Raw genomic sequence first — 14,865 nt, 5'->3', positions numbered from 1 at the left:
ATTAGATCTTCTGTATGTGTGGAAAGTTGTCAGCATGATTTTTTTTGCAGTAGTTTGGTGGAATCATCCCAAAGAGAGTCCTGTTAGAGGTAGAAGTAAGAAGATAGATACAAATATTTGAGAAGTGATACATGCTGGGTAGAGCCCACTAATGAGTCACCATGTGGAACTATCCCTGATATATCTGCGGACTGGAGAAAGAGTGCAGTTGTGTTAATGGGTAACAAGTCATAATGACAGATCTAGATTGGCTGAGTAAACGTTGGCAAAACTGCTCAGAGGCAACTAATTGAGTTGTTAAGCTAATTAGCTTGATTTTTGACCAAGAAGACGTCTCATCCTGGAACAAAGTAAGGTTGTTATTGTAATTTATGATGCAAACCTATGTGGATTAGCTTGTGTTTAAATGCAACATCAGAGATAATGGTTCTAACTATGATAATAATACTCAAACACCTCTATGTGAGAAAGCACAGTTTGATAGTTCAATTTAATCCTTTGCTACAATAACTGCTTAAACGGTGTAATTGATAATCCGTCGTTTATCACTATCTCAGCAAATCTATGCAGCAGGAGCAACATGTCAAGCGTATTAGTGAGGGCAAATTTACAGTTTACATTCTGCAGTCAACTCTCTGCTATGATTATACTAATGTTTCTCCCGTCGTCTATCATCTTTTAGTTGAATAATTTAGCACGGTCAAATTAGAATGTATGTATCAGCCATGAATTAAACATGACCAGTAATTCAAGCAGGAAATGGGACCTGATTTGCCAAGGTGTGTAGTGACATCCAAATGTGCGGCTAAATGACTCACTAAAGCAGATTTGAGAAATTGCTGTAAAAACACATGAAATATGCATGGTAGGAGGGATATTATTAGATCACAGATGTTCTATTCAGTCTACACAAAGGTAACCCACAGTAACCATCAGAGAACCAGCGCTCACACCAACCTTGCTCAGTCAGTGTTAGTTAGCAAACAGCCAGAGGAGAAGCTGGAGAAATGCGAACGCTGATGGGATGCGAAGGAGTGTTTCTAAAAATTATTTATGGTTCTTTCACCTTGACAGATTCATTCAGTTATAAATTCTGCAGGTTTTTTTCTTGTGAAGGCTAGAGCAAACGTTGAAAGTTAATCTGCAGCGGCCTTTTGGTGGTGATGAGAGAGCCAGCTTTAAACTGCAGTGTGCGAGGTTTTTATCGCAGCGTGAAAGATTCCCTGGTTTTGAACTATCATGCTAATTGTAAGCTTTGGACCAAAATGAAGAGAAGCAGGCAGTTTTACCCACAGGATGTGAACCAGCCTCCTTGACAATCTGTTCAAATCTGAGAACTCCTTTTAACCCCTCTCCTCTCCCCTCCCCTCCTCTCTTCTCCTCTCCTCTAAGCCTACCCTAAGCCCCAGCATCGACCAAACACCAGATATATGTAGATCACAGCTCGCACTATTTAAAATATCATCTAAAACACAGCCGATGCATTCAAATGTCTTGATCTTCAGCTCGGTCAACATTGACTGAGCTGAATAAAAAGCAACCCATTCCCTCTCCATTAAAAGTGACAGAAATCGGCAGAGGCTGGAGTATTGATTGTGCCGTGTAGTCGTGAGAGCTAAATGAGATGTCTTTGTCTCTGCAAGTGGATACAGCAAAATTATGTCATGACACTATTGAATTGTTTATTTTTGTTTTCTGGCCCTCTATATTTGGAAAAACCCACCAGCATGGCAGGGATAAAAGAGAGAAAATGCAGTATTGTGCAAATAAATCTGTTCTTCGTTTCTGATAACTGATCATATCTGGCTGTGCAACATACGAACAGAGTATACGAGTGTGCATTTGACACTTCCTGTGTGAATAAATGAGGAGTTGATACAGCAGCTGATACCTAATGCCGAAAAATGCAGTTACTCCAACTCAATAAACACACAAGCAGAGGCTGAACACCCACATTGAGGACAAACAATACTCTGGTGTGCTAAGTAATGAATGGAGACTTTGCCCTTATGCCTGGATAAGAGTAAAAACCCAACTTAGCCAGAAGAAAATCCATCATGATGGTGCTGTGTGTGTGTGTGTGTGTGTGTGTGTGTGTGTGTGTGTGTGTGTGTGTCAGAGGGTTTCACTGGAAGATGAAGGTGTTCAGTAGAGTGTGGTAGACCGCCTTCATGCATGTCAGAAGAAGGGAAGAGGGTCGGTCAGGTCATATTAGATAGACTTTCTCCAGGTTTATCACCTCTCAGTGTAGATCTTCACCACAGAGTACCTTTTTATAGCATCTACTGTATCTACTTCCTCTCCCATAAAATGAGACTTCATTTGTAAATTTATTGTATAGGATATGTACAAGTAGTAACCTCCACTTAACCCTTGTTAGTTTTATTTTTTATTTTACTTCCCCTATATTTTACCAGGGAATCCTGTTGAGATGAAGAAAGATAACTAGAGGGACTTGGCCAGGATGTACAAGCACATACCTCTAACAAGACCCAACAGTCTGCTCTGATTCAATGAAGCGGCACCAAATTTACATTTTATCTAATTTCTCACTTTTTGCATCAAGATCCATCAATAATTTTCTGGGAAAAAGTTTGAAATGTTGCGATGAAAAATATAGATCTTGATCTGCCTGATCTGGATCAGATTCAAGTTTGTCGGGAAATCTATTTAGTTGTTATACCACATATGTGACAACCATGTTTCATTCATCAATTTCTTTGTTATATCAGCTCTCTACCAGGTAAGCTATCAGGCCATTTGCTGAAACTCCAGGTCGTAATAATCTATTTGCGAGGATTAATATGGGATAGTTTTTTATGGGAGTGCATTGTCAGTTGGGTGCTGAGGTGACGGTGAGGCTTTTAAAATGCTTCATCAGTGGCAGCAGCAGTAGCAGCAAGTGACACAGCATTGCGCTTGGATGAAAAGTGTGGTGGCAAGGAGACGGTCCTCCCTGGACAAAAACAACAACATCACCCTTTTCAGCATATTCCCCAAAATATATCTGTCTGGCTTCAGAATCTGTGGGAGTTATCATTTTGTACATACGGAGCAAAGGAGGAAAGAAGAATTACACAGAATTACAAATTAAATCCAAAGTCCACAGAAGGAGGAAGTTGGATGGGGTCAATAAAACATTGGTCTTTGATACAGCAATAAGTGCACTAATGATCTGACTAGGCAACAGTGCATGCAATGGCTTTATTTAATGTAATGCAGACAAAATACTGAGGAAGAGGCAGAGTGAGCATGCACATGTTTTAACTTAGTCACATTTTCATGACGACATGCTAAGAAGTAAAAACGAGGATATTAAGAACAGTATCCAGCCTCACTGCAGTTTGGATGAAATATCTGTAGCTTAAAGCCCTATGTCTCCGGCAGGCATGACAAATGAATAACTCTAATCATATGTCTCCCAACTCTAAGACTCATGAATCATGCTGCATGAACAGATTAATAGCTCATAAATCTTACGAGGAACATTATATCTCTGCAATTAGAGCAGTCAAGCCGCAGCACTAGCCTCATGGTATATTCAAAATGTTTGGTGAGTATTAAAGTGAGAAGCCCAGTCTGGAGTCAAGATCTGAGCGTATGGGAGAGAGCCATCCTCACTGCAGAAATACATCACAATAGTTGAGAGGGACTGTGGCAATGACAGAGAAAATAACAGGGGGAAAAATTACAGCACTTGATGTGAATGATGCACTAGTTCTGCTACAGTTATCAAAATGTTGAGAATCCCTGTTCGTCCATTTACGGATGATGGCTGCGGTTTGAAGATTTGGCGATTACACTCCTTTATTCCCATAGAATACAGCTTCATAAAGGCTGAATTGAATGGTGGACAAAAACGGATGGAGAAAAAAAGCGCTCAGACCTCAGCATCTGGGCAGAGTTACAGTCTAAAACGTTATACTCCCGTCAGTTACTGCACAAAGAGAGAAAGATGCAGAAATTGAGTTTTCATATCTTCCTGACTATCTAACATTTACCTACTTATTCCATAAATCTCTCTGTGTGAATGTTGCTCGGATAACTTGAGTTCATCTTATCGGCTTCACATTTGCCTTGTGTGTTGTTAAGGGCCCAAGGAAGTGCAGTGTTGTATTAGGTGCATTTTGGAAACACGATACGTTCAATATTAATAAACTTTGAAAAACCAGGTGATACCTGCTGTGTAGCAGTGGCGACTGGGACTAATCAGCGTAAGTGACGTTGTTCATCAAAAAACAGTGTGTTCATGACAATGGGTGCATTACTGACAATGGCGATGACATCTGACTCTCCAGTTCAGGGCTCTAGTTGAGCTTCACTCAACTTTGAATTAACCACTTGAAAACCTTTTTGTGCAGCAGTAGTGGTGCAGCTTCGGGGTTCTGTGGACTGAGTCCTGCAGCTGGTCGTTTGTTGCCATGGCTCAGCTACTGCAGGTCACTTTTACAGCTCCAGAAAGAAAGCTGCAACCAGCATCACCACAGGCCAAGCAAACAGCCCGTTCTAAAAAGGCAAGTTTAGAACATGCACTAAAGTAGGAGATCCTTGGGCTGTTGGAGGGAAGTGGTGTGTTAAGAAGGTGAATTAAAATGCCCCTGTGAAGTATCCTTTAGCCCACACATTTAAATTCAACTCGAAACGCTTTCATTTACACCTTGTTTTTAGCCTAAATGTCCACTACCAGAAGTAGTTAATTTCAGGTGCTTCACATTTCTCTTGATCCTCTTGAGACGATTTTATGCCTTTGGGGTCCCCCTGTGGCAAATCTAAATGAATGGTCATGATTTAAAAAGTTCACTGTCTAGACAATACTGTGACAAATGTCCAGAAGGTCAGCCACCACTGCAGCACTCCACCGATCTGGAGTTTATGACAGAGTGGCCAGACAGACAGTGCCTCTCCTCAGTGAATGACTGATGAAAGCTCCTGACTCTCAGACTGAGTGACAAGATTCTCCAGTTTAAAGAAACCGAGAGTGAACTCCCGGGCCTCGACTCTCATGTTGTGTCTGGAGGAAACACATGGCCTGTGCAACAGCGTCCCAACGGTAAAGTGTGGTGGTGGCAGTATCATGCTGCGGGGGCGTTTTTCAGCGGCAGTGACAGGGAGACTGGTCACTGAGATGAGGTGAAAACTGAACAGAGCAAAGTAGAGATATATGCTGAATACAAACTCAATCCATAGAGTTCAGGACCTGCAAGCTTGACTGAGAATTCAGTTACATAATAACCATGTGGTCAGGGTCAGGGAATGATCGTGGTCACGGATGAAAGAAACACAAGTTCACTCACTAATGTGCAATGTTTTGTTGTCCGGCCACCCTCCCATGCAGCAACTTTCTCAGTATATACTACACATTCGGCTGCTTTCCTCCTCTCTGCGTGGCACTGGCTGATATAGTTCATTGTCAGGCTTGGCAGGTATTTTATGCTAAGTCCACAAAACACAAAGCAAAATATTGGAGGTGATGTGACCTTATGTTCTCTATTATGGCTCCACTGGAAATAAGATAATGATTTTTTGGGGAAATACATTATTCAGGTCAGTGTCAGTCATCCGCTTCTCATTTCTCTAGCTGCATATCTCAGTCCTGCGTGTTTTCGTGCATGTGTGGCCGTATCTTGACATGTGCAGCAGCCCACATATGCACATACAAGTCAGAGTGGAAATCCAATAAAGTGAGGGCACTTTTATTTTCTTTATCCGACCTCTTTTGTTACATGTTCTCATTTCACTGTATAGCTATCAGAGAGGTGAAATTGAATTTGCCCCCCTTCACTCACCTATTCATTGTGTTAGGCCAGAGCCTGTGCAGAACACCCACACCGAATCACAAATAAATGAAATGCGTTCCACATGTTTTTCCAGTGAATGAGAGAAAACTGGCCCCCGTATGTGAAACTGCAGCAGTCCACGTTGTCACATGATGAAACAGTTGCAGCACGGTGTTAAATTATTGTGTAAGAGTGAATATTGAATCCACTATCTCGCACCTTTGTCCTTGCCCACAAGCACTCAGCCCTTTTCTGAGGCCTTCTCTTAAGCTGCTTTCAGACATGCACTGAACCTCCCAGATGTATTTTCTCCAGAGCACGTGCATATCATATCATCAGGTGCAGGTCATCTCTAAAAACCGCTTTAAAAACATTCTGCATCATGTGGAAACTCCCATTATTATTTTTGCAACATATGAAACCACAGACCTGTTTTTGCCTTACAATTTTCTGTAAACAGCACAGATTCCTTCTGCTGTATCCTCTCTGCACCCATGCTCTATTCTGCCTCTGATAATCACCTAGCACTGGGATAATCAAGATGGAGCGAGACACTGCCATTCACTGCCAAGAGCACTGGCTGCTAAACAGAGCCCTGAACAGCGTTTATAAAGGCCATGCCATGCTTGTGAATATTCATGGTGTTTTTGGAACATAGACTTTAGACTATATTATTCCATTGGACACATATTTCTTTAAAGTCATTTCAGTACAATCAACACAAAAAGACACATTTCAGCAGAGGCGACCGAACATCTCATGAAACATAAACCATGTACAGACAAGTAACAATTCACTGTCGCAGAGGCTATGAAGCTGCTATTAAATCGGGCCCTTCTCCTTTTTGGTGTTCTGTACCTCCGTCCAGATGGCAGTAACGTGAGGTTGTGATTAAGGGGGTAGTCAGTGTTGTCTGCTATGGTGAGTGCTGGGCGCGTTGTGGCTCTGTCGTTCAGGTCTGCGATTTTTGGTGTGGGAAGGCCGATGGTTTTCGAGGCAGAGTGTGTGAGGCCGGTGAGTTTGTTTCTGTTGGCGACAGAGAGCATGTTGTAGAAACAGGTGGAACTGGGCAGCAGGAACGGTTGGACTATACTTTTGTAAAGCAACAGGAGGTGGGGGGGGGGGGCAACGGACAATTCTATGGGTTCACAGATGAATTAGAGTCTTTGTGATGTGTTGATCGAATCTGAGTTTATTGTCAGTATTGTCCCAGGCTTCAGAATAAAACAGAGTGGAGCACTGTATAGATATCAATCTGACTGCGGGTCTCACTCCACAGCTGCCACAAGTAGTTCTTTTTTTACAGCAATATAAAGTCTGCTAATGAAATATATTCCAATGGAGCATAAACAACTCACAGTGTGGTTGTCCATTAAAACAGTCTCCAAGGATTCTGCTTCAGACCATGGGGAAATTAAATCATGATCCATATCACATCATCATACTTCTGAATCTGTCGTATTTAACACTCGTTACATAATATTTAAATGCACAATGTTTCCAGCTGAATGTAGAATCATGGCCATGGAAGAAATTTAGCCGACAGTAGCATATATATATATAGTGTACTGTATATGCTCATCCATTACTAACATATAAACACGGTGAGAGAGAGACACTGACAATGAGAGTGAGAAAACCTCAAATCCTAGAATGAAATATTACCAGAAAAAAGTGGAAGAAATAAAGCAGAGCTACCTGACTTTTGTTTCCCCAGAAAGTGAGTGACAGGTTTGTGTGTGTGTGTGTGTGTGTGTGTGGGTGTGTGTGGCAGAAGTTATTATCTTTGAAGTACATCTGGGCATACGTGTTTGATGGGTTTTCTCATGAGTGACAATGACACAACCTTGTCTGCTGAGACAGATAGAGGTAGAGATAAATGAACAGTTTACAAAATGAATGAACGAACTAGAAAAAGAGAAAGATCAGAAAAACACGATAAAAATGAACCAAAAAATAATCTGTACCACACACTCGTATTTATTAATTTACTTTTTTAGATTTCTTTGATCGTGGAATTCAACTGTCCGAGAAGTTTAGAGGGGGAATCACTATGGTCGGAATGCTAATGACTCACATCAGTAACAAGAGTCATCAAACAAACACTGTTTTAAAAGTCTGTCTTAAGCTTTCACAATGCATCCAAGAAAAGTTAAATCAAACTTGGTGAAGTATAGTAAAGTACCTCAAGATTGCACTTCAGCACTTAAAGGAGACAAGTTCTGTTCATATTCAGGTTTATAATTTAAATATGGGTCATTACTTTCAAAGGTTTACATGCTTTAATGTTCTGGAGACACATTGCTTTGTTCATACTGTCCATTTGTCCAGCTCCTGTTTTCAACTCCTGTCTCTTTAAGGCCCCTCTCATGAAAGCCCAGTCTGCTCTGATTGGCCAGCTATCGGCCTCTGTTCCCTTGTAGGTGTATTATGCAACGTTTTGTGAAATCACAATATCTCAGAGGTATCAGCTACTGACAAGGTGTCTCAGGAGCTGTGTTTTCTGTGAGGCAGAAGATCTCTCCTCAACCTTCCCTTTAACTTTACTGAAAAATTGTGACATTTACAAGAAGCTGACACAATAACACAGAGAAGAGAAACTAAAAAAGCTTGTTATGTCTCCTTTAAATTAGCACTTGAATAAATGTACTTGGGTATTTTCTAGGTGTGAGAGTGGTCTGAGACTCTGTGTGTCCTATCTTTACCCACACCTCCATATAATGGCACAGGAGCAACAATTGCCCTCACCCTGATCAAAGTTCACTGTTACACGAGAACAATATTAAGGCATGTTTTATATGTCGCAATTTGCATGTACTCAATGTCACCGTTAAGAATCTCCATATTGACCAAAGGCCACCACTGGCAGTTTGCATTAATTGCTTGGAAAAGCACATGCGATCAGACACATGAAGGGCACTAGAAGAGCACATGCCTCCTCCAAGGCTAACGACTTATCTCGCCATGTTAAAGATAGTGATAAAAAAATATTCCTGGCTCCACCTGTTTATCTGATTCTGCTCTGAAAGTGAATGAGTCATGTCTGACCCCTCCACAGAAAAGTCATGGAAATTGGTTTCTGAGTTATCCTGCAACGAGAGACAAATGACAATGGATACACAGCATTTGAATTACAGCTGTAATCCTTTTTTAAAATTATCAATATCACAACACTGGATATGCAGATACACAACATGTTTCCAAGTTTGTGCATCTTCTAATTTTCCCTCCACACACCACATTCAAAAGTCAGTGGTGACCTTCGCCCCTTAAGGGCAGGGGTGTGGTTTAACACGAGCTGGGAAAATGCCGCTGTTGCAGTTACACTATAGCACTGCACCAGCTTACAGCATGTGTGACAATGTACACATTCAGATAACATGTATGTTAAGTGAATGATCTTATGAGTGAAACAGTAGCAAAAAGCAACAAGTCACAGCTGAGGGTTATTCATATCACAGCACATACCCGTCATGCTCAACAGCATCGATCAGCAGGCTCGGGAAATGTGTTCAGACACAAAAAAGCCATCACAAGAACACTGCATCTGAAACTAAACTACTTATAAAAGTAGTTTGGGAAATACACCACAGCATGTGACACTGTTTGGCTCTAAAAATGATTAATGTGTGCTGAAACCCATGTGTCTGAATATGAAAACGTTGGAAACAATATAAAACACCGTTCCCAAAGCAGACTCTAAAGTGAATAAAGCATCATCAAAAATTAATGGAACAGAGGAAAAATGGTCTTGGTCAATAAAAGCAAATGACAGCCCTTAGGTTGATTTACAGCTTGAGAGGGGTGGTGCAGCACAACAGTACGTTTTTCATCACGCTACCGGCTTCTAGCTACTACACCAGAGCCAACCAGCAAAGTAGTAAGCAAGCTTTATCAAATATTTAAGTATGTCAGGTCTAATTTTTCAACGTCAGTGTAGCGGAAATACAGCCATGACAATACACACTGAGGTGATAAAACAGCGGCAGACTGCTGGGTATTATGAGTTACAAGTGCAGGCTGAGAAGTTAGTTAGGCCGAAGAAGTGGGTGTGTGTCTTCACACTCACACACATACATGCTCCACTTTGTGCACACACACACACACTCATGTCTATGTGTGTGTACTGTATGTATTACATGTAAGCAAGAATGAGAGATGTTCTGAGCGTGAGCACTTGGCTGACAGATCTCATTTACCAGAAGACCGCGAGATGAGATGTACTGATGTGCGTTATGGATCCAAGTGACAAATATCTAAGCAGCTGCTCCCACAGAGAGATGAGGCAGGTGGTGGAGAATGGCGAGCTGCGTCTCACGTGTCCCCTGACACAAATTGCAGCCTTGTTGAACAAGTGCTGCAGAAAGACCTCAGTTACACGTGTGGTGATGAAACCATTTGACATGCTGCAAATATCCCCCTGCTGCGTGACATTGAGGGATGATAGCTTCCGATCTGGCCCGGGTGTGCCCTGCCTCTCGCCCAGTGTCAGGTGGGATTGGCTCCATGCGGTCGCCCTATGACCCTCAAAGGATAAGCATTAAGGATAATTCATGGATAGACTGTATATAAAGATGGAAGACATGGTGGCTGGCTGCAGTATACGTCATAAACCACACCTCCACCATGTTCATGGAAGGGACCTGAAACAAACTAAAAATCAAAGTACCTGTTAAATAACTTAACTCATCACACTCACACATGTCCAAGGGGCAATTTTTCCAGTACATTTGGTTTAAGTAATGCAATGGAGTGAGATGTAATGATTGACAGAAGATTGGTCAAACACATGTATGTATACCGCAGCTTGATACCATTATCATTACTGCACAGACTCTGACTTCATGATAACGGCACTCGTATCGAGGATAGTTGATCTTCATTATTGTACAATGGGAGGAAGTAGAGACTCGCATCCATCTTTTCATACAGTCTATGGGATGGATGGAGTATGACACAGGTGATGGCAGGTGGCGATGAAGACACACACATATACAAACTCCTCGTCAGGTTACATATTTCATTCCCATACTAGGCATTTGTTGAAAGTCACTCAACTGGGTGAGTTTGCATCAGTATGCACCACTGCAGCTGTTACTTTAACTGCTGCTCTTTTCATCTGACTCTGAGTCAAAGCAGTTACCTCAGTTACTGCTGAAGCAAAGCAACACTATTTTGCCATGCACTGATGTGTACGCATAGATTATGGTGTTGTTCTCTTTGTTGTACAATTTTCAAGATAATCATAAAATAATATAACACAACTCTTGCTGTGGCTCCTCGCATATCTATATTCAATGACAGGTATACTTGGTTCTCACTGTTCAGGCTGCCGCACTGAGTGAACACACTAATTGCTGAAATGCGCTCACAGCCATCATTATGCCAGACTGCGCCTTACGACCGTACAACCGAGCCGGGCTGAAACGCTTATTGTGTAGTGCTGTCTGCCTCAGGAGAAACACAAAATAAATCCAGTGACTTGTAAAAACACCGCTCTAGACAGGTGCAATATGTACATGATACAGCTCATCAGAACTGGTGTTAATCTCCGAAGGCTGAGATAATCAGCGGTTCAACGAAAGTGCAATGTCTCTCTCACTTTTTGTCGTGACTGTGTATTTTGTGATGTTTCACCATAAGTCTCAGTCCTCGTGGTTCTCAGAGGCACAGTAGCTCTACTGAAGCAGTTATTGCTTCTGAAGTGACTCATGGTTGTATCATTGGATCATTTCAGTCCTGTTGCAAAACCTTTAATATAAAATATATTTACAAAGCTTTTGTTAATCGCATATTGTTTCTTACATGTAAACCAAAGCTAGCTGAATGGCATCTATAGGCACAGTTTGCTCCCACCTGGATTGATCGTTATTCTAATGCTGCTGTGACTGGGGCCTTCGCTATCGGCACTTCTTCCCGATCATTATCCCAAATTAATTAGTTTTCCATTCCCCCTTTAATGTCTCAACCTCTGCCTTTCCACTTATCACTGAGAGCAGAGGAGTGAAAGTCCTGTATCCATCAACTCCTCAGCGGAGAAAAAGCCTCTTTTCTGTTCTGGCATTTATCATTTATTGATGACTGTAATTGTTCCTGGCACCACTGAACAGAACAGCCCAGACACTGTGGATATTAAATCACTTCATCACCCTGAATGAAGGCTGCAGTTTCCCTGGCATCAGACGTCATAGAGCGGTTTGCTTTCTGATGCTTTTCATCATAATTTACGGATGCAAGTTTGTCATTTGGGAAGTGAGTTTTTTCCAATGTCTTGTTTGTATCAGTGTTTCTGTAAATGACACATCTTCTCTAATTGGATCTGAGCTTCCCGCTCTGTGGCAGCTGGCGCATGAGGTGGAGCTGTACATCTGCTATACGTGGACTTTGGCTGAAGTGCTAATGACTCATTTCTGTAACATCATAAGAGATAACAATGATGAGTGTTTGAGTAGATTTCTTCTAGCACTGACCACAACAGATCCTCGGTCTTGATTATCAGAGGCCCTCACTATTTCTTTCATTTTGTGTTTGTAACTCAGGAGCTTGTGTGTGTGTGCGTGTGTGAACAAACAAAACTTTGGGTCAAGACGATGTTTCGCATACATGTACATAGACTCCTGCTACGGAAAGTGAAGCCAATGGGCAATTGCCTCAAATTTGTATTCTCAAATTACCAGCAGAGGGCAACACCTCTGCATGAAGACGTTTGTTTCTAAAATCTATGACAATTATCCTACTTCTCTCTTGATTTATAGCGTCAGCAAACATTTTCACATCACATCACACCTGTTCCACATCTTCTTCATTAAGGCATTTTGTAAATGATGGTCCCATTTGAAGCTCTGCCTGCATTTAGGCTAGGATACCATCTGATTGACAGCTAGAACCATCCAACGGGTGCAGGTCACAGGTGTAGGTGGGCGTGCAGTGTCCGCAAGCTCTCAGTCCGCTCCTTCAACTATGGTTACTTCTTGTTTCAAAACACCAAAATAGCGCTGTATGGCAAAATGACAGCTCACAAATCAGTGGGTGAGGTAATGGTCAGTGGACAATTGGTTTTGGGTAAAGGATTACAATTAGGTTGGGTTAGGCATTTAGTTGTGATGGTTAAGGTTAGGGTTAAGTTGTGATGGTTAAGGTTAGGGGCCTACAGGGAATGCATTATGCCAGTAAGTGTCCACTATGTCAATCTCCAAATTGGTAGAAGGCGGAAAGTGGGATCTTGCTTTAACAGCATGTGGTAAGAAATGAATTATCATCATCAAAGTTACGGCACAATTATCATTGCTGTTCCATAATCACTCAAATGAAAAGTTAGTTTTGTCTGTAATTTTGCCTTCACTGACTTCACCACAAACTACAGTCAGCTGTCAGCAGTGACATTTGCTCCTGCAGGCGGTGGTGTGGTTTATTAAGAGCTGGGAAATGTCCCTTCACTGAGCAATAAAAATGTCTGTGGTGCAGTTACATTACGGTGCTGCTGCACCAGCATAAGTGTGACAAGGGACACATTGCGTTGACATGTATGTTATGTGGATGGCTTCGAGAGTGAAACAGCAGGAAAAAGCAGCAGGGTTGAGGGTCATTCACATCACAGTCCGTACGCTCAACCGCATCGATCGACAGGCTTGGGAAATGTGTTCAGACACAAAAAGGCCATCCCATATCTGAAACGAGTCTGGATCTGAATGAGAACTAGTTCTACAAGTATTCTGGGAAATAATTAGGACATGAGACATTGTGACAGTTTATTTTTTTATGCTTTTCATTGACGTTTAAGGAAGCAAGTTTGTAATTTGAGAACTGGATTTGTCAATGTCTTGTTTGTAATTGTGTTTCTGTAAATGACATGCGGATGGATGCAGCCTCCCTCTCATGTGGTGAAGCGTTACATCTGTTATACGAGGATGAGCAGGATATTAAATGTGTTGTTTTCCTTCTACAGGCAGACGGAATGTGCTTGTTGAACCTGCCCTTTCTTTAATTTTGATGTCAGTAAGTGGGCTGAAAATAAGCAGCATCACCTGGGTAATCAGAAGCTCAGCTGCCGGCGCATTTGCTCTGCAAAACTACATATGAGGTATATTTGGGGGATTCAAAAAAAATTAAAAAATAATAATTTGTTGCACTTATATGACACTTACACGTTTTCTATTACTTAATTTCTATTTTACATTGAGCTAATACCAAGACCAAAACTGTCCATGCTGAAAATATTCCCAACTTCAACTGATTTTGGTTTGATAGTTTCATTTGGGTGAACCAGAAAACAAAGATTTGATAAATAGCAGGAATCGTTGTCACAATGGAGATTAGTCAGGGCAGTTAAATAGTGATAAAGGCATGAGCAAACAGATAAAGAATTAAAGCTGTCACTTCCATCATTCTGCTAGTTCTTTCCAGCAAGTCGTTGCTGGAATCACTTTCTACCATTAATATTCTCTCAATTTTGTTTTCTCAAGCCCTGCATGAAAATGAAGTGATTGGAATATGATGCCCAGAGATCCTGGGCAAATAGCTGCAAGCTTCAAAAAGGAGCAGAGATAAAACTGTCAACTGAGCTGAGGGAGACGGGAAGAGACGGAGAAAAAGTTCAAATGCCTCTGCAATCTGATAAAAATCTGATAAGAAATCAATTAGACGCACCTAATATCAGCTTTGTTTATCTCAACCATCTATAGATCTGCATTAACTTTAACAGCCTCCCAGTGCGTCTGTATTCCAGAGGTGTGCCGAGCTGCTGCCAATCAGCTTCATGTGGACGTAGCTACTCTTGATCCCATCAGTTCACAGGGAATTTTATAGATCCTCCATCCAGTCTGGGCAAAACTTCTGAAATGATAAATGTCTTGGCCTCGGTGTAAGAAATAAATGAAATAGGAAAACAGTCTTGTCATGGTGTAACACCAACATGAAATGTAATCTTATCAAAGAGTGGAGGAGCATGTGTGAACTGTGGAGGAGCATGTGTGAGTAAGCTACTGAATCCAGTTTTTTTTTCTCTCTTTCAGTGCTGAGAAGAACAGAAAGGCAAAAAAAAAAATTCTGAAAACTTATCCTATGTTAGTCCAGGCATCACACTTAAAAA

The sequence above is a fragment of the Paralichthys olivaceus genome, chromosome 6 (assembly GCF_024713975.1).
Source record: "Paralichthys olivaceus isolate ysfri-2021 chromosome 6, ASM2471397v2, whole genome shotgun sequence".
NCBI classification, from domain to species: domain Eukaryota; kingdom Metazoa; phylum Chordata; class Actinopteri; order Pleuronectiformes; family Paralichthyidae; genus Paralichthys; species Paralichthys olivaceus.
The sequence above is the reverse complement of the archived record's forward strand: the minus strand, read 5'-3'. Positions refer to the sequence as shown.